A 20,238-nucleotide genomic window follows, 5' to 3' on the forward strand; every position below is an offset into this window, starting at 1 on the left:
AATCATGTCGGGAGCAGTGGAAGGGCACTGATTGAGTTGAATCAATCATTGCTTGTCACCCGCTACACAGAAAGGAATAGAAATGATGCTTGGCTTGCATTGACCAATTACGAGGCTGTAAAAGAGAGTTCCATGCAAGCCAACAAATGGTAAGCAACAGGTGGTCTCCAAGACCTTTTTGTTAACTACAGTGTCCTGCAAGTGAGACGCATGCACTAGCGCATATATTTGCAGGCTCAACCCTAAAAATTAAATACTGACTAATTGGACTCCAGCATGCAATGTTAATCATTTCTGGAACGCACCCTTCTACGATTAGCCTTGAAAGGCCATAACAATGGTGGAGGGGGAACCAGAAAACTGCCTCTATCACAAATATCATCTATTTTTTCACTTGCTACTAGCATCTCTTTACAGGAAGCTTCGTAAGCCAAGAAGAAAGGTTTGTGAAGGTCAGCAGTAGGGAATTTGTTGTCATTGGAGCGGCACTCCTTAACGCATGCATACTTTTTGAATAAAAAAAATAAACCCAATGGAAAAGTGATAATAACTACTCTTGCACATTTTGAAGTACTTTGTTCAAGTGATGAAGCTGTTAAAAAAGATCCACTCAGAAGGTTGAAGTTTTCTCCAGTGAGCGGACGGTCTGTGGAGTAAAGTAAAGTAGCTGTTTACAGTCCTTGATGTATTCTTCTGGTTACCTATGGTGGGCACCGACACTGATTTTTAGGGGACGCACGACTTATATTTCATCTTCAAAGTTTGACCCAGAGCAACAGTGAGAAAAGCAGAAAAGGGAAAATCAAAGTATAAGTTAAAGAGATGAAACAAAGATTGAAAGAAGAGATGAAACACTACTAGCAAGAGAGAGAGAAGGAGACGGAAAGTGTAGGATGATGGAAGAAAGAGGCATGAAAGTAAGTCAAGTCTAAGCAGCCTCGATGTTCTGCAGCCATGGAATTCATGACTCAGTGGCAGGCTCTTAAAAAAAAGATTTGGGCACATGCACTGTTTACTTTTTTATTTTTTAACAAATTAAGGGCCAGATTTATGAAAAAATGGTGCAGCGTGGTGCTGTGCCAAAATTTGCAGGTCAGCACTGCGTCACTTTAGAAACACAGGGATGCACCATATTTAATCAACTATGATGCAGCCCTGTGTTTCCCCGTATGCCAGTGCTAAATTTAGCTGCCAGCACCAATGCAGGCACCCTTGCACTAGTGTCTGCGTTGAAGGGATTGATTGTATTTGCAGGAAGGTGTCCCTTCCTGCACGTAAACAATATACAGTGGCGATTTGGAACTTCTATATGTGCTGCAAAATGCAGCACGCACAGAAGTAGCAAATTGTGATTTCTGAATAATTGCTTAGGTGCAGAAAGGGACACCTTCCTGCACATACACAATCATTCATTGCCTTTTTGCTCTTTCTATGTGTGCTTCAGAATGCAGCACACGTGGAAAAAGCAAAAACAAGGAGGAATAAAACTATTCCTTCCCGTTGTGCCATGCTAACTCATGGGGTGGCATTCGTTTTTTGGACTGCCACTGATTTACGCCTTCTTGAACAGGCGTACATCTGGGGCAGCTTGTAAACAAAGGGATGATTATTTATGAGAGGCTTGCACTGCCAGAGTGTCACTTTTAGTGATGCTCCGGCAGTGTAAACCTCTCAACCATATCTATTAGTCCACGCAAAGCCACTTTGTGTGGCTTTGAATGACCTCAAAGATATGGAGTAAGGCAAAGCAATGCATGTTGCTATGTTGCCTCACTCTGCGCCAGGGAGGCGTTCAATGGGCGTTGCAGTGGGTTTTCCCATGCAACACCAATGGATTTTGATGCCACCTGAGATTTACTTAATCGCGTAAACCTGGGAAAGCCAGATGAGGCTTAACGAGGTGAGGCGTAACGAGGAGAAATATTTTTATTTCTCCTACTTTTTTCCTCTTTCCATGTAGTCAGAGGAAAATGCTTCTGGGATTGTTTTTGTGCAGGGAGGTTCCTCATAACAATCCTGCATGCAACGCAGGCACCCTTGCACCAGGGTGCAAGGGTGCCTGCATTGGCACTAAGATGTCAAAACAGCATAAGCGCATGTGGAGGGACAGGAATGCTCCCTATTGCATAAATACAGTGCATTCCTTGGCGTGGGGCAGGATAGCAAGATGACTTGCGGTGCTGTGGTATGCCAAATTCCCATAAATAAGGACCAAAGGATTTTAGTAAAGATTCGCAATAGTCGAGAAGTGCTGAAACTCATGGGAACACGTTTTGTGTATTTACCATTCGATATTTAGCAACTAATCTCCCACTCTTTACATCACAGGTTACAGAATTTACAAAAAGTACTTTCAACAGCACACACGAAAGGAATTCTATCTCTTATAAGGAAAAGATGTTTCTGTTCCTCAGCTCAGTAATACTTATTATATAATTCTCCAAAGTCACCATCATTCGAGCGGGTGGCAGAGAAGCTGCAGACAGTTTTTTAGACTGGTGCATTAACCAACTTAAAAATCCATTAGAAGCTCCCACACGATGGACCTCGATGGTCCAATTTAAAAGGCCATTCTTGGACATACTCCTAGGTTTACAGTCAAAAGCAGTGCTTAATTTGTGCTTGTTGTTTCCGGTGGTGAGCACCGGCACTTATTTTTGAGGGCCGGGCTTACTCTTCTGCCTCAAGCATTTTCTGCGAGCAAAAGACAGATATGGGAAAGACAGAAGAAGGGAAAAATGAAAAAGCGTCACAAAGGGAGAAAGTAGAAAGCGGCAAGAGTGAGCTGAAGGGGCAGGGAGAGGCTTTATATGGATTAAAGAGGCCTGAGATGGCGTCAGGATTACCCACCTCAGTAATCTGTGTTCAAACAAATACAGCAGCCACGTGTTTAAGAGGGGGGCTTTGGGCACCAGCACCTTTTTATTTACAAATTAAGCACTGGTCAAAAGTAGCTTCATGTATGCCTTTCACCTCCTATGTACAAAAGGAACTATATCTCATATAAATGATTTTATTACTGCCCACCTCCCTGCCACAAGCATGTAGAGTTACACAGTAGTAACCCCCACAAATGGAGCATGGAGTGGAGAGGCCACAACAAAGTGTGGTTTGCCCTGTAAGTCTGTGAACACTCAAAGCCGAGTTTGATGCTATTTCCAAATTCCAATCTGACTCTTTTCTACCTTGGAAACAGTTGTGGCACAGGGCTGGAGTAAACTCCCCTCTAATGTGGAAAGAGGAATGAATTACCTCAAAACTAGGAGATGATGTGGGGAAATGGAGTATTAAAGGAAGGAAAATGTTTTCCCTGTACAGAAAAAAAGATGAACACAAAATGGACATGTGCGCATCCATCCGCCTGTCTAAAGAACGTGATTGCATAAATATCAACATTTTACAACGGGCAAGTGGGAGATTTTAAAAAGAAATTGGGGAATGCATTTTTCCCATTGACACACAGACAATTTTAGGCGGGAGACGTAAAATAAAGCCATTTTTTTGCTTCGAAAACCGGGAGTCTCCAGTCTGAATCGGGTATTTGGCACGTATGTGACTGTATAGTAGGTAAAAGAAAGAATCGGGGAAATGACTGTATTTTTTTTTACCTCATGGATCACTCACTTGTATGCCTGGAAAGCTGCAGCTAGGGCGTCTTTCGAGGCCTGCTACTGCTGAGCTTTGTAAATAGGGCCCAGGCGTAAAACTGCACCTCTGAGGAATGGTACTCCTACACGGGCGGATTCACAATTCGTTTTGTTAATCAGGGCCTTAGTTGGCATTTCCTTTTGTAAACCAGTTAACTTCCAACACCTAGAGAGAAGAGATAGTGAAAGACAGTAAAAAAGTGAGCAAGTTAATCGAAAATGCTTCGGTTATCATCGTCTGGTTTAATATTTCAATACAGAACAGGTTGATCTTTGCATAAATTCGAGCTCCCTTGAAGGTTCACGCGACAATGTTCCAGAATTGCATATACCCATCAACCAATCATCGTACGTTAAAGTGCTAGAAAACAGATACCCATCAACCAATCATCGTACGTTAAAGTGCCAGAAAACAGATACCCATCAACCAATCATCGTACGTTAAAGTGCTAGAAAACAGATACCCATCAACCAATCATCGTACGTTAAAGTGCCAGAAAACAGATACCCATCAACCAATCATCGTACGTTAAAGTGCTAGAAAACAGATGGCCACACAAAGGTTACTGCAGGTTGCGCCGAGAGGGTACTCAAGCAGGTGAGTGTTCAGGTCCTTTCTAAGACGCGAAAAGTGAGTGAGTGTGCTGAGGCCACGAGGGAAGCCGTTCCGGGGGTGGATGCAATATAAGGAAAAGCTCTGCACCACTTCATTCACTCTCACTGCCAGAGGATATGAGAATACGCATGCGTTCAGTTTAGTTTATAAAAATGTTCATGTGAACTCTACAATTTCTTGGTGCCTATTTATCCTGCAGGAAATAAAACAGCTACTTAACCAGGTCATGCGAGCACGCTATAAACCTATGAATAGTGTTTGTTTAAAACGTAGAGGACAATAAAAGGGAAACAAACAGAACCACAAGCTTAAGCGTGGGCATCACTTACGAGTCCCCAGGGACAGTAGCTGCTGCCATGGATTGCACTTTGCTAGCGCCCCATCTACCCTCCACCGTGACCTATAGGCCGGGTCACGAAGGCCGGGGGAGGGACGAATCAAGAACAGGGCTTTAAGAGCTACAGAGACTCCGTTTCTGTAGTGTCCGCACTTTGCCCTGCCCGAGCCCTTGAGAAGTAAACATAGGCTGCCGAGGGAAGAAGATTAGGGCAAGGGATCAGCCATGGTGTTTATGGGGGGTGGGGGCAAAAGGTGGGGGAAGTCAGCCTAACTCCATAAAAAATCACAACAGAGAAGAGAAAGCCTTGCAATGCAAAATCAAACTGCCTGGCCTTTCAGTGGTTAACGCTTATCTCGAATCAACAGATCTACAGAAATCATATGGTTGCGCTTTGGTATTTAATCACTTGAAGCGCAACTACAGACATGGACATGGTTATATGCAACTTTGAAACACAACACGACTTTTATCTGTATGGTTTTTCCAATATTCCTGTCTGTATGTATCTCCTCTTGTAGTCTGTGAATGCTGCTTTTGGCTGGGACCCTCAACCCAACCACACACGGTGGTTGGTACATGCTCCTCAGTTCCATATTTTCAAGGGGGCTGTTGTGGTGGTTTTGGCAGATGATAGCGGGGTTAAAAGGAGGCTACATGAAATAAGACAAAGAGTAACACAGTTCTTCGTTAATACATTAGGTGGGAAAGAAAAAGGCTTAGACTCCAGAAGATTGCTTGTTTCCTCACCAGAGGCAACACACAACTAAGATGGCATTTGACAAGGCACTGTTGGAGGTGCAAACTGAGTTTGTGGGCCTATTCTAGTGTGCTCTGAAAGTAGGAAGATGCACCCCACATCAAGTTTGCATGCCCGACGTCAAGGTATCTGAAGAATAAAACAAGATTCCCCGGTGAGTCAGTGACACAATGAATGCTCTTTCGTTAAACCGAGTGGAAGGATTTTAATCACATGTTCCTATAATGGCGGTGCCTTATTTAGGTTCTGCCTGGTAATCAAGGTTATTGGATGAGGCAAAGGCTAGTGCCTGACTGACAACTGCTCAAGCCTATCCTCAGATATGCGTTCTCCTGGAATTAGAGGAGGGTTGCTTCCTTTTGGAAGAAGTACAATATATCCATTACCTTAACTACTGTGGCCAGTATGGTGCCACTTAAATGTCTTGGCACCTCATGCTGTTTTTGATCTTACAAAGAAAGGACTTGCACAACGAGGAGAGTCGAGGTTGAAGCATACAGAAAACTCCAGAAGTGTCTTGTATAAACCCATCTCCTAGGGACCAACATTTGCCGACTTAGGAAGCAAAGCTTTTACATTTTCTATTCATATAGGTCACAGTTGTGGCTGTTTGTATTTGTTCCAGCACCTCAAGGATGTCTTCAAGGACTGCCTGGCTAGGAACCCAAATGTTGGATTGGTTAGAGAAACCTGTTCAGGTTCTCTTCTCTCTGGTAGAATATTCATGCAAGGAGGGAGGCAAAGGTGAGCACATCTTAGTGATACTGACCACTAAACAAGTTTATTTGTCATTTAGAAGAACTGTGGCAAGTGGGCGCCTTTCAACATTATGGCACAGACGTGAGAAATGGCATGGGTGCGTGTCATTGCTACTATGGACTTTACCACCAAGAGTTGGGATTTCAAAGCCAAGTAAATATTCTTCCACTCCAATAAGTTTATATTGAATGATGTACCTCATCTGACCCATAATGCGTTTGTGAACAATGCCCTGAAGTGGGCACTGTGCCATTTGCAGAAGAGTTTGTCATGACCAAGATCTGCAAACACTGTTAAACAACGGTCATCAAATCAAAATTCTCATACTCTCTGGGGGAAAGAAATTTTTTGTAAGATCCCTTTCCAAATGCATCATATGATTTTAAAGGAATATAAAAGTTAACATCAGAAAGGTCTACTAAACACAACTGGTACCTTTATACCACTGTTACTATCTGTACCAGACACTATTGCTTCCACCCTCTCTCCACAGAAAGTCAGTTACAATAATCACCCAGAGCAGCCACCTGCCCCCGGAAGCTTCCTCCTGTACACTGTTGGAGTCATTAGGCCGTGGTAACAGGCCTGGCCTCCACCCTGAGGGACATATTTACAGGCAGCTTGCACCACCAGTGCATCACTTTTTGTGACGCTCCGGCAGCGCAGGCTGCAGGGCCATATCTGCAAGGCCACGCAAAGCCACTTTGCGTGGCTTTTCATGGCCTTGTAGATATGAAGTAAGGCAACGAAGCGCTAGTTGCTGCATTGCCTTACTTTGAATCAAAGTGGTGTTCTATGGTTGTTTCCATGCAACACCCATGAATTTTGATGCATTCCCAGATTTACAAGAATTGGTTAACCTGGGAAGGCATCAAAAGCCTATGCCTTCCCAGGGGAGGCTTAAGGGAGGCGCAACAAGGAGAAATCATTTTATTTCTCCTTGTTGTTTCCTCTATGTGTGCTGAAATCGTCCCTTCCTGCACAAAAACAATCATACCCACAACCCATTGTGTGCCAGCACACGTGTAAAGGACAGGAATGCAACATATCTTGTAAATAAGGTGCATTCCAGTCTTTTTCTTCAGCAAGAAGGCTTATGACGCTGCCTTGCGTCAAAAGTTTGTATATATGGCCCTAGGTTTTTAGCTCCACGTGGTGTATGTGTCATATGTGCAAGGGAAGTGCGCACTGCCCCTCCTTCGTCATCTATACCTGTTCTGTTCTGCAACACATGCTGTACCTGTTCTTTTTTTTCAGGGAAGCACGCACTGCTGGTGCCTGTGAGGTATACACTTTTAGGCACAATTTATAGCTGAAGGGCGAGGTGGAGAAACAATTGGTTCAAAGTGAGGGTCATGGTCATACATATATACACACACACACACACACACATACACACTGAAAAAAACAAACGTTACAGGAATACTATAATTAGTTGATGTTTTACCCAAACAAAACCATAGAAATTCAGCAGTTATAGTTATACTTATGATAAGAAACTGTAACTCATTTCCAAAAGTTCCTTTGCTGCACGAGTTGCAGTTTATTTACGTAAGTAGAACTAGAAGTATAACTATAACTGCTGAATTTCTATAGCTTTGTATGGGTAGAACGTCAACCGAACTAAAACATCCCAGTAAGTTTTCGTTTTTTCAGAGAATTTCTATAGTTTTTGAAATGCATGTTAATATTTCTGTCAGGTTGCGGCCAGCCAATCACGACCTTGATTCGAGGAGGATCTGTGACGGATTCGAGGATCTGCAAATTGCCCCCCCAAAAAATGGGCAATTTTTTGCCCATGAGGGGTCCCTAAGGGATCCCCCCATTTGTCCTATGGGGTCAGGATACCTGTATCCTGAGCCTTTATATGTTTTCACACTGTTTTTTCCCCACCTCCCCAGGCAATGTGAGAAAAAAATGACGGTGGCAACTTTCAGGTTGCAGCCAGCCAATCAGGGCCTTGCTTTTCTGAATCCGCAGAGGATCTGTGTCCCTATATACACAAATTTGATTTTCATTTAATAAACACAAAACTACTGAACGGATTTACACCAAATCACAAAATGGGCACTTTCTGGACCAAAAGCTAGCTTTCTACAAAATTTGGTGTAAATCCATCCAGCAGTTCGGGCTGTAATCACGTTCAAAATCCCTTTGGAAATTGAAATGGGGACAGTGTGTTTTGGAACCACCCCCCTCTCTTCTTCTCAGCCCGTGCTTGACAGATCACCCCAAAACTTTCCAGACAGCAGCTGAAGTGCGTGTCACATTTTTTGGGCGAAAATTTCGCAAAGATTCACCAACCGGTGCCAAAGATATAGGCAAGTCAAAATGCTTTCTCAATGGAAACTAGGTCCTAACTATAACTCCCTACTGGAAATATATCAAAGCAAGGCCCTTTCAGGGTTAGAGTGACACATAAATTATGCAAAACAACAAGAGCGAACTCTGGGTAGTTCCCAAATTTAGGTGGAGAGCAGCTCCAGTAAGGAGCACCCTGCAACACCAGCGACACTCTAGATTTGCTCACCTCAAATATATGCTTATGAGCAACATTTTTAAGCATAGGATCAGCACAGTGCTATCCACGTCGAGGTAGATAGGGACAAAGGGCCACATGTACAAAGATCCGGTTTTGCGGCTCGCAAACTGCGAGTCTTAATGAGTCGCAATTTGCGAGTCGCAAAACCGGATGTACAACAGTATCAATGACACTGTCTGCGATTCACAATGGAGTCGCAGATAACCTACTTCATAAATATTCATGAGGTAGGTCGCAATTTACAACCCCATTGGGAATGGCTGCCCTCACAGGGATGATGGCCTGCTGGAGACAGAAGACCACCATATCTGTAACGGCTTTTAAATAAAGCAGTATTTTCTTTTAAATGCAGCCCTTTTTTCTTGAAGGAAAACGAGATGCATTTCAAAAACAAAAATGAAAAGATTTCTTTTCATTTTTTCAGAGCAGGCAGTGGTCCATGGGACTACTGCCTGCTCTGAAAACATATTCCTGCTGCCATTCACAAAGGGGAAGGGGTCCCGTGGGACCCCTTACTGTTTGCAAATGGGTTAACACCAGTTTCAAACTGGTGCTAACTGCGATTGTTTGGTGACCGCATTCACTGTCACAAAACAATGCTACATCGCACTGCGACTCGCAATTAGGAAGGGAACGCCCCTTCCTAATTGCGACTCGCAACCCTATTTTGCAATTCGGTAAATAGATTATTGAATCGCAAAATAGGGTCTGTACATACCAAAATGTTTTTTTCCTGTCACAAACGGTCCAATTCTGCCAATCGGGCCATTTGCGACAGGAAAAATGGTACGAACATGTACCCAAGAGTCTTTAGCCATTCAAACAGCAAAATCTTTAAGCATAGGACTGACACAGTGTTATCCTCCCCAAGCTGTAAAATGACAAAAGCCATTTACTACTCCAAGCACAGTATTACAGCTTTGGACAAGTCAAATATCATCCAAGGCAACCTAGTATGAGTAAAGCAAACCCTGAGTCGTGTTTCACTCTCACTAGAGCTCTTCAGAAGGGTTTAGCTTTATCCAGACACAAGGGAGCACCCATTGTAAGTCAAAGCAAGGCCTTTTCAGGGTTAGAGTGATGCATAAATTATGCAAAAAACAAGAGAGAACTCTGGGTAGCTCCCAAATTTAGGTGGAGAGCAGCTCTTTTAAGGAGCACCCTGCAACCCCAGCGACACTCTAGATTTGCTCTCCTCAAATATATGCTTATCTAGCAAAATCGTTAAGCATAGGATCAGCACCGTGCTAGTCACGCTGAGCTAGATACGGACAAATTATTTTGCCATTTGTGTAGCAAAATCTGTAAGCATAGGATTGACACAGTGTCATTCTGGCCGAGCTGTAAAATGACAAAAGCAATTTACCACTCCAGGCACAGTATTACAGCTTTGGACTGGACAAATGCCATCCAAGCCAACCTGGAGTGAATTAAGCGAGCCCTGACATGTGTTTTGCTCTCATTAGAGTTCTTCAGAATGGTTTAGCTTTGCCCAGACACAAGGGAGCACCCAGTATAAGTCAAAGCAAGACCCTTTCAGAGTTAGAGTGATGCATAAATTATACAAAAAACAAGAGAGAACTCTGGGTAGTTCCCAAATTTAGGTGCAGAGCAGTTCCAGTAAGGAGCACCTTGCAACACCAGTGACCTTCTAGATTTGCTCACCTCAAATGTCTGCTTATCTAGCAAAATGTTTAAGCATAGGATCAGCTCAGTGCTATCCTCGCCGAGCTAGAAAGTGAAAAAGTATTTTGCCATTTGTACAGCAAAGTCTTTAAGCATAGGATTGACACAGTGTCATCCTCGCCGAGCTGTAAAATGACAAAAGCCATTTACCACTCCAGGCACAGTATTACAGCTTTGGAATGGTAAAGTATCCTGCAAGCCAACCTGGAATGAATAAAGCAACCCCGCCACTTGCTTTGACTTATACTGGATTCTCCCTTGTGTCTGGACAAAGCTAAACCTCTCTGAAGAGCTCTCATGAGAGCAAAACATGAGTCAGGGGTTGCTTTACTCATTCCAGGTCGGCTTGGATGGTATTTGGCACACCAAGAATCATGGGCCACTTTTTTGTAAAATTTTGGGAAGATCCATCAAATGGTGGCAAAGATATGGGCAAGTTAAAAACACCTTTTCTATATAAATATGGGGCTAACTATAACTACCTAGTGGTGACTGCCACTAATTTATATATATATATATAAAGTGTTTTTTCCAGAATCACAGGATGATGAGCCGATGCTAGGAATTGAGCCGGCAACTGGACGATAGTTCACATCTCCTAGTTGTTCAGCTATCTTTGATCTTGCCACCATATGAACACCCCTAAATTTCATGAACTCTATCTTAACAGTATTCAGCAATCACCGTAAATGTTTTACCGGAGAGCAAGTGTTGGCTGCACATGATTTGACGTCCACCTTCCTACAAAGAAGCTGCCCGTGTTTCTGACCAGTAGGCTGACTCCAAGTTAAAAGGCTGCACTAACTAGTAATACATTTCTGCTAAATGTAATTTGGATGCATACGGTCGGAGAAATGTTCTTGAAGGTTTATTATTCCAAAAGTATAAGGTATTGATCCTTTCTACGGTTTTAATCAGGTATTATGTTTTGAAACAAATTTATCAACAGTTTTTCTGAACTTTAGCAAATATTTTTCAAATCAACATGTGATCTCCTTAAATGGGTATGAAAACACTCACTCCCTCAGACTGCAATGTGCCTTCCTTTATTTACACTTAGCACGATGACTGTATGACCCAGTGTTACTAGGAACAGAATGTTTGCAGCCCCAGGCATTCATTTTGAAAAAAAACATTGTAATCTGATGCTTTAGACAAATTGATCCAATTAGCCTAGACTGAACACAAAGACCCAGAATGCTTTTCAGTATTACGTAAAATACAAAATTGGAATTTGTGGGTTTTATGATGTGGGAACTTTAGCAGCAATACGTAACAGACCAGGTAGGGAACCATGGGCGTCTGCAGAATTTTTTTCAGGTAGGGCGTCCCAGACAGTTTTTGGCAGGGGCTGCGGTCGTACTAGTGCAGGCAGCCTAACAGTATCGTGGCCCTAGTGGTACACTGTACTCAGTGCTCAATTTGTAAATACAGAGGTGCCAGTGCTCAAAGCCCTTCTCTTAAACACGAGGCTGCAGTAATTAAATCTGCCAGCATTGAATACAGAGGCAGCTAATTCTGAAGCCATCTCGGGCCTCTTCAATCCATTTACGGCCACCCCTGCCCTTTCAGCTCATCCAGCAACTCTCTACTTTCTCCCTTTATGACGCTTTTTAGTTTTTCCTTCTTCCATCTTTCCCAAATGTGTCTTTTGCTTGCAGCAAATGCTTGAGGCATAAGAATAGCCCCGGCCCTCACAAATAAGAGCCGGTGCTCAGCACCGGAAACAACAACCACAAATTAAGCACTGACTGTACTGTGAGCCTGCACACTAAGCTGTACCTAAATCCAGGCAGGGACAAGCCCCCCTCCATCCACCCAGGACGCCCATGCAGAAACATTGGGGCTGATTTAAGAGCCCCTAGAACCTCCTTGCACCACATTAGTGTCATTTTTCTTTATGCTTGGGTGGCCCAATGAGGCCAAAGTCGCATCACCAAGTTTACAAAGTGGAGCAAGGCATGCATTGCGCCACTTTGTAACCCTTTGCACTACATTATACCTGCGCCAGGCATAATGTATGTAAAGTGGGCCAAAAAAAAGCACACAAAGAAATCTAAGAGATTTCTTTGAGTAATTTTTTCGGCACTTTTAAGGCCTGCTCAGAGCAGGCATTAAAAGGAGGCACATCATTGTTTACAATGGGCCTTGCGGGATTAGCGCCAACATTTTTACGCTGATCCTGCAAAGCACCAAACAAGCATAAAAAATTATGACGCCAGTTGTATATCAAATATGGCGCACACATGGTGGCGTTAGGGGAGTGTTGAGGGGTGCTAGAAAAGAGAGCGCCACTTTTCATAAATCTGTCCCATAGCTCTTTCTGCACTATAACGATTCACTCTCACCATTTATTGCCTATGTAGCAAAATGCACCTGTTAGGTGAATGACACTTGGGCCCATATTTATACATTTTTAGCTCCGCATTTGCAGTGGTTTTTTTGCGCAAAATCGGTGCAAACTTACAAAATACAATTTTGTAAGTTTGCACAGCTTTTGCGTAAAACAAATATCACAAATGCGGCGCTAAAATAGTATAAATATGGGCCTTGGTTTTATGGCATATGATCAGGCAATTTCACCTCTTGGCACGTTTTGTGTACCATGAAAATGTGCAGTAAATACTATCCGGTGAACACAAACTGCCTTGCCTAAGGTCAGAGAGTTTTGAGGAATGAGAAATAGGCGTCGGGCTCCCTCTCGTGGAAAAAAAAGTGAACTGAAGTATTAAGTACAGAAACATCACATTGTCGCTACTATTGTGATCTGATCTTCAATTTGTTCGTAAGAACACCGGTGAACCCAAAGGTTTTCCACCCATTGGAAATTGGCACTTTCAGATTTGCGGTCATTTAACCCTGTCATTACTGTCTGTTATTCAGTCAAATAACCGGTAGTGATCGTTGCATTTTATTATCAATGTGATGGTGCCTCACTAATGAATCAAATGAAATGTACTTTGATAAATCATATTTTTTAGCAACAGGAAGTACTAAAATGCCCCTTTTGAAGGCTTGGAAAAGTCTGACATATAGATGGCAAAAGACTAGATTCCAGTACAGGAGTTTCACGCTCACAATTCCATCCCTGATATGACATGAAAAACAAGCATTTGCAATGCAATAGGTATCGCATTTTCTTGAGTTTGAGCTACTGGCGTTGTAAATTCATAACCAGACTTTTCTTGCCACACACATTGGTCAAACCTGCCTTATAAGTCCGTCTTTCCCTGACATATAATTCCAGTGGCCCTGCATAAAACTAAAGCACTTCCATGTACTTTCTTCCTCTATCTGCAGAAAAAAATGAAAATGTTGCTATTTAGCAGCGTTTAATTTGGCAAAGCATAATTGAAGCACGCTAACTGTGTTTACTGAAGGCAAATATGCGATTACAAAATACACCATTTCCACTTAAAAACTATAGTCGAAACACGGGCACACGGAAAATAAATATTTTTTAAAAGCTAATGCCTGCATATTAATACAATTGTGTATTTTAATATTTATGTTTACATGTTGGTTTACTGGTGTGTCCCATATGGTGTTTGGCTGCAATTTACACTGTTAAGATGTGATTCACTCCAAAACGTTTTATAGCATCTGATAACATTGCTGCAGTCTACAGAGCAAGCCAGCCAGCCAGTCATTTACACTCTTTCATTTGGGTGATGCTGTTCTTATACATGCTAATGTTTCTGCTCTGAGTTTTTATTTTTCACGTTAAACTTTTGTCTCCCCAGCAGTCTTTTTTACTGCTGTATGTTTACGAGTAAAGAGTGATTCATGTCCTTGTGTTCAAAATGTTTTCTACATGATAACATCTTGCTGTTTAAACTTCCAGCCAGGCATCTTGTTTATAGTTTAGAGCGGAAGGACATTTTCACATGTTAGAGTTTGCATTTCCAATACATTATTCTTTGTTTTTCCCTCAGTAACTCAGTGAGGCATAAAAATAACTGATGGCCCTTTAACAAAAATTGTTTGTGCCCTGCATCGGAACACACTGGCTCAAATTAAGCCCTGCGAACATAATGAGTGGGCCTTCTTCAGATCCAGCTATTACTCTACACTGAAGGCTGATTTATTTTTCCTTGATAGCGAAACCATAAGCTTTATGTTTTTAGCTTACAAGACCCACAATTGCCCTGTTAGCGTACCCTAAAGGTATGTTTTTTCCTGGTTAAACTGTCACTTTACACCGCACCACGCTAATAACTGCTGCATATACTTTTATAAGTACTGAATACTGAAGCAGGCTAATTTGAAATCGCAAAGAAGCAAATTTTCCAATGTTTGTGTTGTGCTTTCATTTTGGTTTTGTTATGACTTTCCCAAGTATCTCTTTAAGTCATATTAAATTCAGCACTATAAGCTAGAGATGAAGCTAGGAATTATTATAAGGCAGTACAGAGCGTTAATATGGCTGCTGCAAAGAATGTGCTGTAGGCAGATCACAGACTGCATTCAATCTTCAAATGTTAAAATAACTCTGGTGATTAATGTTATTTCTGGAGAGATAACTTACTTTTCTCTGGTGGAAGCTTGGACCAATTATAAGGTAGCGCAGAAGGTTAATGTGCCTACTGCGAGAAACATGAACGAGGCAGATCAGACCTAGCAACTAATGTAACAGGCTCACATGACAGGCGATATTTATGGGCTGCTGGCAAGCAACAGAAACTTCACTGGAAGGACAGATGGGGATTGTTTTCGTTAAAGCTCTTTTCCCCTTCAGAGGTGTTTCTGAAAGCGATTGAAACCAGGGGCTGGCTCAGCCCCTTCGCTCCTGATACCCAGGGAGGATTTCGGTTTATGCGCCATTTCTAAGCATTACCGTAGTATCCCCATAGTGAAAAAACAAAACATGAGCTGCTCAGAATGAAATATTTAAAAAACACAGGCTGGTCAGCCTGTGCCCTTAAAACCGAGGCTCTTGTGAGAGGAAGAAAGAACATAAAATAGAAATAAGCACAACACACACCAAAGACATAATCAGTAAACAACAAATAAAAAAATGAAAGTAATACAGTTTCACATAAGCAACCCAAGGGACACCATGAGCATCAGCGTGAAGAGACACAAAAGGAAAAAGAAGTTCGATCGCAGTCAGACATATCGTCAAAAGTGTAATTAGCCATGTAACAAGGGCTATAGGCAAGGCGGAAACAAAACCGCCCTAAGGACGGGAAAACGTAAAGCATTTACCAACGAAAACAAAGGATTTTTGAAAGGCAAGCCCATGAACGAGTGATAGTGACGGGCGTGCTGTGGGCATGGGTAAAGCCCAGATACATACCAACACGTTGGAAAAGCAGCATTTGCACGCTGCTATGCTCGGCCTAAAAAACAGTATCATGAACATGCTTATTTTTTGTGGGGATGAATTCTTTTAAAGGGCCCCAAATGCCCTTGTAATGGCATCACTAGGCGGAGTATTAGAAAATGCAAAAGTCCAAAAATAGCTAAGAGGATACAATGTAATCCACCAATAACTTGCTCTGCCGAATTGTGTGCACTTTACTATTTTGAATACTTTGGGACGACTCACAAGGATTTTGCTGTGAGTAGGTGTGACTTTCACCTGGATTTCAGGAGTACTCCTGGTTTCTTTCTAGACCCCAAACACAACAGTAACATATGGAGTTCTCTTCACACTTAGAGCCCCATTTACGAGGCCCAGCAGCACACTGCGCCACCAAAGCGTCATTTTTTTTAACGCTCCAGTGGCGCAGCGTGCCAGCCCATATTTACAAGGCCTTGAAAAGCCACCTTTTGTGGCTTTTCATGACCTTGTAAATATGGACCCCTTATACACATAACACTGTGTGAAAAGGGCATTCCATGTGTGTTTCTTGGGGGGTTTCCATGCAACACCCATGGACTCATTTCCTGGCTTACAAGTCTGGGAATGAGTCAGATTCCTACGCCACCTCAGGGGGGCATTATAATGGTGCAACGGGGAGAAATATCTTTATTTCTCCCCATTGTTTCCTATTTCTATGTGTGCTGCATTCTGCAGCACACATAGAAAGAGGAAAACACCTCTTGTGATAGTTTTTGTGCAGGAAGGTGTCCCCTCCTGTACAAAAACAATGATCCCAGCAACGCAGGCATCCTTGTACCATGGTGCAAGGGTGCTTCCATTGGCGCTAGGCAGCAATTTGTGTGCTGTCGCGGGGGGAGAGAACAGAAATGTGCTGTGTCCTGTAGATAGGGCAAATTTCTTCTCTATCACGGTGGCGCAGTGTGGCGCAGGGTGGCGCAGCAAGGTACCTGCTGTGCTACCCTGCATCACTGGCTTCGTAAATGAGGCCCTTTGATTTATGGATACTTCTAAAAGTTATCTTCGCCTATGTGCAAGTCACTAACTCTGGATGAAAATTTACACACAGTAGTAGCTTGTTTGAGGGGCCGGGGGGCAAGTCCAACCCAAAATATAACCTTAAAGTTACTATTAGTAACTTTCTGGGGATAGTGTAGCTGTGCAGCACCTAAACAGCGCTCTCCACAGTGCAGGCAGACATCTCAGCCTACACTATATAGAGATACCATTTGAAAAAGAATAGGGATACGAGCATCACCTGAAGAAAATAAAACATCTGGCAATTATTACAACTGGGAGCACATACATAAAGCCTACATTCTTGGATCCGGACTCCTTTTCTTGATCTTAGAGACATTTCTCAGACAGATACTGCCTACGTTTGTGTTGAGTGTCGTTGAGTAAGCGTGAGCTTGGGACCTGCAATGTGGTATGGATTGACTTTCTGTGTGTGGAGAGTAGTGTGACGTGTGATAAAAGTTATGCTATTAAAATGTATTAAGAAGTTACATAGTTGTAATTTTCCATGTATGTGTATCTGTTATATTTCAATTTTTATAATGTGATTTGCTCTGTTACTGAAACTTCTGTTAAAGTTCCAGCAAGATCCTGACACATTTGACTACCCATTATTACAACTGCCCATCCCCTTTGCGGTGGGTTTCCCCTGAAAAGGGCATTATTGGACAGCCAGACCACTGGCTGTATGCATTGTGGTAGGTGACCTTTGTGGGTACATCCATTGCACCCACACCTCATTATACACCTCTCCCCAAGGTTTATAAAGTTTCAACACTGTCCGTGCCAGAAATTCCTCATTGTAATGTAGCCACAGATATTCCCCAAACTCTGCGTGTGCCTTCTTAATAGTATCTATGTATTATAAATTGACACAGATCTTTCTGGGAATATTTCACAATAAATACTAGCTTATATGAAAAAGCTGATGTCCACATATCTATTTAGCTTGGAACTCTCGGCCCCTTAGCCAGCTTTCAAGCTTCTTCTCTAGATCCTTCATTTGCCTAGATGTGTAGACGTATTTGTGGATGTGTATAAGTTGTTGCACAGGGAGCAACAACTTATACACGTGCAACAACTTATACACGTCCACAAACTCACCTTTCAAATTTTCTCCTTCGTTGCATTTGGCAAATAATCTCCCAAAGGCATAGACACACCCATATAGGGAAGCCTCCTAAAAATATTTGCTTTGTCTTTGTCCCCTTTAACCTCTTCAGGTTTACTGTCTTGCTCAGAAGAGTCCTTCACTTGAGGAGTTATATCATCTTTAGATGTCCCCTCAACCACAGCGCCATAGTACCTTTGTCTTTCTTTTTAGCTACCTCTTGTTCATTTAATTTAACACAGGATCCTTCTGTTTCTTCACTCCCAGCTTCTATACCCACACCTTTATCTAAACCCAATGTGCCTACCCAACCTCCACACTTTTTACCCTCGTCCCATGGCTAAAATCCCAACTTCTCCAGCACTGCCCCTCACCTGTTTGTAAGCGTTGTTTCTGGTGCACTGGACCTGTGAGCTTCCTCCACTTCTCAGAATCTCCTGGCACCTTGCTTGTAACATCTCCTAGATACTTCTTGCGTAACAACACTGATGTGGGAAATGTTAGCTTGCCCCACTCCCCCCTTTTTGGTGCCAACTTCATGCCAATGTGGAATTTCCCCCTCTTCCAGCTCCTCCTCTTCCTCTTCATAGTCAAGCTCACATTACATTTCCATATCCTCTGTAACACCACTCACACCAGGCTTCTCCCCGACACCCACTACCCCATCATAACTTCTCCAATTGATATTAGAAGGAATCAAGGATTGTGACACAGAAGGTCCATCCCTTGATGTCAGGAAGGTCACCACAGACCTATCCCTCTCTTTAGGCTGGGTTATGAAGGTCTCTCCCAACCTTCCTGCAAACTGTTCACCACAGCTCTGTAAATCCTGTGGTATTGTTCCAACTTTGCCCTCAGGTTGCCCTAACCTGTGGGATGGGTGGGGCTGGGCTCTGGCTGTAACTAGCGCACATGTGTGTTGATGTTACCTGACCCCTCATCCACCCACACCCATCTATCTTTACCACACCATTTACTTCCGACTGATATGAGCCTATTGCTTCTATTAACTGAAGGCTCTTTGGTCCCTGATCCCTCGCAGCAGTCTGACAATCTGCCTGCCTTAACTGCCCAGTCAACCTTCTCGCAGCCGTTTCTGATTCCCCTCTGTTACTATTAACAAAGGGCGCATGGATTAACACATGCTTTGGGGTTTCTTGCCTCAACGCTCCCTGCTCATCATAAATATGCTCACTCTCCTGTTATTGTGCTGTGCCTCTGTTTGCCATGATTCCTGCCCTACCACCCCCGACTGAGGAAGGGAGCTAGTCCTACCTCACTTTCCAATGCCTTCCAATCATGTGTGCTGCATCTCCCACATTAGGCGAGCACACAGCTGTCATATGTCTTACGGTCACCGCCTATGCACTAGATCAGTGATACTCAAAGTACGGCCCGGGGGCCGCATGCGGCCCTTCTGACATTTACATGCGGCCCCCAGGTCAACAGCAGCACTGTGCTGCTGTTTATTCGACTCGCACTAGCACAATTTTTTTTTATAGAAGCAGGAAAGTATGTATTTGGAGGGTATTTGAAGTTCAAGAAAGGGAGTAACTAGGGTGTCCAGGACCTCTTAACTTTAGAAACACCTTTATTATTAAAGACATTTTGCAGCAAATGTACAAAAGTATGATCTAACTGACATTTAAAAAGTGGATTTCATTAACCTGCAGAACCGCTTCACCTTAGTACACAAGATGCTATCACTGCATTGAGAAGCATTTCTTTTTAAAGTGATAGTTTTCAAACAAGAATTTAGAAACTATCATTCTCCTTCCGCTCAAGACCCTGACAACAATGTGAATTGTGAACTAAGAGGCAAGTGAGTTGTTATGTGAATTATTTGGGAGGCCTGGGTTTCTATTATACATTAACAACATTATAGTTTCTTAAATCAGACACAAAGTTTTATACAGCATACATTCTGATGAGGTATTTCAAGGTCTTTATATGTGATGATGAAGAAAAAGTAATAATGGAGGTAAAGTGAAATAAAACATTTGCCTAGGATCACACAATTTGGTTAAGTGGAGAAGCCGGAATTTATACCTGTTTCTGGTTTCATGTTGTGCAATTCAGACACTAGATGTATACGCTTCTCTACAACCACTTTACCACTACCTCTCCCCACCCCCAGCCCTCCGACCGCCACAGTGTTGGCATCAATGCGGCCCTCGGTCACATCACAGACCAAACAGTGCGGCCCCTGAGCAAATGTTTGTGAGTACCCATGCAATAGATGAAGGGGGCTCTGAAATGCCGGCTTCAGAGGCCCGGCACCTTGAACTCGCAGAAAGCTTTGCACCTTGCCCACGAGCATGTGCTCTGCCTCCCTTCACCTCTACAGATAAGTACTGGCATGCTTTCGTCCTGATTGCCTGCACTCTCTCTCAAATATTTTTCTCCATCACTGCTCACACCCTTTACTTTAACTTTT

This window comes from Pleurodeles waltl, chromosome 7 (assembly GCF_031143425.1).
Source record: "Pleurodeles waltl isolate 20211129_DDA chromosome 7, aPleWal1.hap1.20221129, whole genome shotgun sequence".
Lineage (NCBI taxonomy): Eukaryota > Metazoa > Chordata > Amphibia > Caudata > Salamandridae > Pleurodeles > Pleurodeles waltl.